Here is a 6,031-nt window from a genome sequence, read left to right as displayed (position 1 = left end):
ACCACCCAGCACCATCGGTGAGCAAAAGTGGGAAACCCTTCAACCTCCGGCCTATTTCCCCAACATCGCCGATCGGCTACAACGCTCCCACCTTAGCCGCTTTGACCCACCAGAAGATTCGTACCAAGACCATCACTTTTAAGTCCAAATTGGCTACATCCAGGGCTACTCCATCGGCCGCTGCTACAACCTTGGTCAAAGCCTTTAAGGTAACAACCTTGTTTATTTTCACTTATGCCGATCACAAACTATATTAACCTTAATCATCAGGGGGTAAGAGCTGCTACTGGATCATCATCGGCAATTCCGCCGATATCAAGCACCACTCCTTCAGAGGTAGCTTCTTGACTTTACATTTATCTATTAAATATCATATCTCACACTTGTTTTACAGCAACAATTGGGTACATCGGCAAACGTACCAGATGCCCAAGCTTCACAACCAACAAGTGTCGATGCCCCCCAGCCAATCGTTGCCGATGTCCAAGCAAAGCGCAAAGCTTCAACAGATACTGAAGCACAACCAAAACGACAAAGGTCTATGCCGATCCCTACATCTGCCCCAATGTCATCGGTCATCATACCTCAAGAGCCCACCACCGATGAAGTCACAGAGGATATCCCATCGGCAAGCTCAGCCGATCCACACGACATACTCCAGGTGGCTTCCTCCAGTCAAGCACAGGAAATTGCCTTGAAACAGGTAAACCGATCAACCTATCTGATTTTATAATACTCATACTTACCCCTGATTGATCTCCTTGTCTTTCTTTCAGGAACAAGATTCCCCGAACAGCCTATTTTCCTTTGCCATTGACATTTCTGACGACGATGGAGAGGAAACAAGTTCTTCCCTTGCACTGGGAACAATATCGGCAGAGACTAAATCCAAGTTGGAAACCCTCCTGAACTTGCTACAGCAAAGTACCGCCCAACTGGTAGATGACTCGGACCCCGCAAAGGCAATTTTCAAAACAATTCGTGGCCAGGTCCCTGCCGATGTTGAAGAAATACTCTTCCCAGCAGCTCACTTAGAAAGCCGTCAACTGCAATATCAACGGGCTGCTCAGCGCATTGCCGATAGAGCAGCTCAAGCTCAACTTAAAGGAGAGATGCTACAACTGAAACAAATCGCTGATGAGAAGCACAAGGGCATCGTCGACTTGCAGACTTCGGGTGCTGCACTTAAGCAGAAAATCTTGGATCTATCGGCAAGGAAGGCAGCTCTATTGGCTGAATTGAAAGAAATCGATGCAGCCTTAACTCATGCTCAACAAGAAGAAAGCCAGCTACCCAATGCCGTCAAAGCCCTTCAGCAAGAAAGAGATATCCAAGCTCGCAAGGCTTTAGCCATGAAGAAGAAACTCAAGCCTGTGGAGGGTGCTGCCGATGACGATATCAAAGAAATGGAAGAAGCCGACCAGATTCGCCTGCGTGCGATATTAGCTATCCAATCCTTGCTGAACGTGTAATCTTATTTATTGTATCGGCACTTTATGAGACATTGATACCCTTGCATAATTCTAGCCGATAGTACTGTTATCGGCACTTATACTTTTATGCATCTGTCCAGATACTAGGGTAATATTTCTTCAGATATTTTCCATTTAACGCTCTGGGAAACACAACCCCTTCGAGGGTTTCTAAAATATATGCATTACCAGGAATAGACTGATTTATCCGATATGGACCTTCCCAATTAGGAGACCACTTTCCAAACTTTGAACTTTTAGTCCCAATCGGTAAAATCAATTTCCAGACCAGATCTCCATCGGCAAACTCTTTTACTTTCACCTTCTTGTCATACCATCTAGCTACTCTCTTCTTATTTTCTTCAATACTAACTAAAGCCCTTAACCGATGACCTGCCACATCTTCCAACTCATCTTTCATAAGAGTATTATACTCATCGGCTGTCAGCTGATTTTGAGAACGTATTCGTCTAGAGCCAACCTTAATTTCCCAAGGCAACACTGCATCGTGTCCATATACTAACTGATAAGGCGTTACTTTGGTTGCACCATGGCATGACATCCGATATGACCACAAGGCTTCATTTAATACTGTATGCCACCTCCTAGGATTTTCTTCAATTTTGCGCTTAATAAGTTTGATGATGCCTTTGTTAGAAGCCTCAGCTTGACCATTAGCTTGAGCATAATATGGAGAAGAATTTAAAATTTTAATTCCCATACCTACAGCAAACTCATCAAATTCTCCCGATGTAAACATAGTACCCTGATCGGTAGTGATAGTCTGAGGAATACCAAATCGATAAACAATATGCTCCTTCACAAAATCAATCATATTGACCGATGTCACCTTTTTTAGAGGAATTGCCTCAACCCACTTTGTGAAATAATCGGTAGCAACCAGAATAAATTTATGTCCTTTACTCGATGGCGGATAAATCTGACCAATGAGATCAATAGCCCATCCCCGGAACGGCCATGGTTTGATTATAGGATTCATAGCCGATGCAGGCGCTTTTTGAATATTACCAAACTTTTGACACCCCTGGCATCCCTTAAAATATTTAAAACAATCTTCAAGAATAGTCGGCCAATAATACCCATTTCTTCTGATCATCCATTTCATCTTGAAAGCCGATTGATGTGCCCCACATACTCCTTCATGAATTTCACCCATCAAGCTTTTCGATTCATTATTGCTAACACATCTGAGTAAAACTCCATCTATAGTTCGATAATATAATTCATCATCGAGGAGCACATATTTGGTAGCTTGGAACCTTATACGTCTCTCGACCTTTCTACATGGATCCTTTAAATAATCGACAATCTCTTTCCTCCAGTCATCGGTATCAACTGCCGATGTTAGCACTTCCTGAATAGACTGATACCCTGAAGCATGCTGAGCTAGTCGATTAGCTTCCTCATTATGCAATCGAGAGATATGTTCAAGACGAAAATCTCTAAATCCTTTCAATAATTGCAAACACCTTTCATAATACGAAATCAAGGCTTCACTTCGGCATTCATAAATTCCAGCCAATTGATTTATAACTAGCATAGAATCGCCAAAGATTTCAACAACATCGGCACGTATCTCCTTCAGCAATTCTAACCCCTTTATTAAAGCTTGGTATTCAGCTTGATTATTTGTCGCTGTAGCAACAATCGGCAATGAAAACTCATACTTCTTTCCTTGAGGTGAAATTAACACAATGCCGACACCTGCTCCTTCACCACATGTGGACCCATCGAAGAAAAGTGTCCAAAGAGCAATCCCCAGAGAATCCACCGTGTTACAATGCTGAGTGACAAAATCAGCCATTACTTGCCCTTTAACTGCCTTAGTTGATTTGTAGCGTAGCTCAAATTCTGATAATGCTAAAATCCACTTGCCGATTCTACCACTTAATATCGGCATCGACAACATGTACTTAACCACATCGTCTTTGCATATGACCGTACACTCGGCAGATAACAAATAATGCCTTAATTTGATACAAGAAAAGTATAAGCACAGACACAATTTCTCGATAGCCGAATACCTCGTCTCAGCATCCACTAATCTTCTGCTCAAATAATAAATAACACGTTCTTTCCCTTCAAATTCTTGAATAAGAGCTGAACCGATAACTGCATCATCAGCTGACAAATATAACCTGAAAGGCTTCCCATGTTGAGGTGGAACTAGCACTGGAGGATTTGATAAATATTTCTTAATTTCATCAAGGGCTAACTGCTGTTCAACTCCCCATACAAATTCCTGATCAGCTTTTAATTTAAGTAGTGGGCTGAAAGCCTTGATCTTACCCGACAGATTAGATATGAATCTTCTAATGAAATTAATCTTACCGATCAAAGATTGCAATTCAGTCTTATTGGCAGGAGCAACCACCTTGTTAATTGCATCAATAGACTTTCTACTGATTTCAATGCCCCGTTGATGCACCATAAAACCCAAGAATTGTCCTGCCGATACACCAAATGCACATTTATTAGGATTCATCTTCAATCCATGCCTCCTTGTGCACTCCAGTATCTTTCGCAGATCGGCTAAATGTGCTGTGATATCTCCAGACTTAATCACTACATCATCAATGTAGATTTCCACTAATGTGCCGATGTACTCATGAAAAATAAAGTTCATAGCCCTTTGATAAGTAGCACCGGCATTTTTCAAACCAAACGTCATGACTATCCACTCGAACAACCCCACATGTCCTGGACATCTGAAAGCAGTCTTGGGAATATCCTCCTCAGCCATAAATATTTGATTGTAACCTGCATTACCATCCATGAAGCTAATAATTTGATGTCCAGCCGCAGCATCAATCAACAAATCAGCAATCGGCATTGGATAGCCATCCATCGGTGTGGCTTTGTTGAGATTCCTGAAATCAATACAAACACGAAGTTTCCCATTTTTCTTATAAACAGGAACCACATTAGAGATCCACTCTGCGTATCGACATTGCCGAATAAACTTTGCTTCAATTAATTTAGTTATTTCGGCCTTAATGTCAGGAAGTACATTAGGGTTACATCGGCGCGCTGGCTGCTGATGTGGCCGAAATCCAGATTTGATAGGTAACCGATGTTCAACTATCGATCGGTCTAATCCAGGCATCTCAGTATAATCCCAAGCAAAACAATCTTTATAATCTTTTAACAAATCTGTTATTCGCTGCTTACACTTAGAATCTAACTTAGCACTAATAAAAGTAGGTCTTGACCTATCACCATCACCGATATCTACTTCTACTAAATCATCTGCCGATGTGAACCCTTGACCTAATTTTCCATCATCAGCAAACCTATCCATTAAAACTCCTCTTCAGAACCGACTGCTTGGATCGGTGAAATTTCATAATCAGCAACTCTAAGGAACTCTTTTTCCCAAGCTTCTCCTGATATGCATTTAGTTCGCTCATAAGTATCTGATTCTGCCGATGCGATGATATAAGAAGAATCACCAGGGACGACCTCAATCTTATCCCCAATCCACTGTACGAGGCATTGATGCATTGTAGAAGGAACACAACAATTAGCATGAATCCAATCCCTCCCTAGAAGCAGATTATATGCACCCTTGCCGTTGATAACGAAGAACGTCGTTGGCAAGGTTTTGCTGCCGATGGTCAATTCAACGCATACTGCCCCTTTAGCCGGTGACACATTGCCTTCAAAATCCTTCAACATCATATCAGTTTTGGTCAAGTCTTGATCTCCCTTACCAAGTTTCCGATACATCACGTAAGGCATAATATTAATCGCAGCCCCTCCATCAATAAGTACCTTAGACACAGGCTGCCCATCAACTCTGCCCTTTACAAATAAAGCCTTAAGATGCCGTCTCTCGTCATCGGTAGGTTTCTCAAAAACAGCCATCATTGGATCTAGTGTTAGCTGAGCCACTTGATCAGAGAAAACAACTTCTTCCTCATTATCAGATAGCGCCAGAAACTCCATCGGCAACATGAATACCATATTAACATCTGCAGATGGACCCTTATTTTTGTGTTTTACCTGCCACTGCTGATGACCAGGCCTTTCATTGGAGGAATTTTCCTCCTGGTATAAATCCTCCTGACGCTCACGTTGCATCCTCCTTCTCTGCGTCTTTGTCAGACCCTCTGGGCACCATCGAGGAAACTTGGTTTTCCAAACCGGCTGATAACAAGTCCTAGTTAGTTCTACGCGACGTATATTAGGGTCCCTGTAGAATATCTCCTCATCGGGAACTCTTGCGTTTGCCATTTCCTCAAGCTCCTCTTGATTCCTTGGAAAATATCCAGCGCGTTTGCCAAGCCTCTCATGTACACTAAGTCTGCCCCCCAGCCGATCATGCACTGATGCTCTGCCTTTGATCGGCTCGTTGATAGACAAACCCTGATTACCACGTTGAAACCTCCTTTCTGAACGATTGACTCCGTAATAACCATTACACTCAGGGCAATTTTCAACAGTTGGCAATTTAATACCTTCTTCCCAGCAATGGATGAAGAACGGACATCTCCAATGATCTTTATGTCGATTCCACTCTTCCTGACGTCTCATTT

The 6,031-nt window shown here is 42.3% G+C and overlaps 1 long non-coding RNA gene across 1 annotated transcript; it reads left to right on the top strand.

Annotated features, from left to right (window-relative positions):
- Positions 1–287: 287 nt before the first annotated feature.
- On the top strand, positions 288–1,147 carry LOC136451085 (uncharacterized). Its single transcript, XR_010758516.1, has 3 exons — positions 288–336; positions 395–703; positions 777–1,147. It is a non-coding gene; the product is annotated as an uncharacterized lncRNA (long non-coding RNA).
- Positions 1,148–6,031: the final 4,884 nt, after the last annotated feature.

The sequence above is a fragment of the Miscanthus floridulus genome, chromosome 5 (genome assembly GCF_019320115.1).
Source record: "Miscanthus floridulus cultivar M001 chromosome 5, ASM1932011v1, whole genome shotgun sequence".
In the NCBI taxonomy this organism is placed as follows: Eukaryota; Viridiplantae; Streptophyta; class Magnoliopsida; order Poales; family Poaceae; genus Miscanthus; species Miscanthus floridulus.
This window is presented reverse-complemented; position numbering and strand designations above follow the sequence as displayed.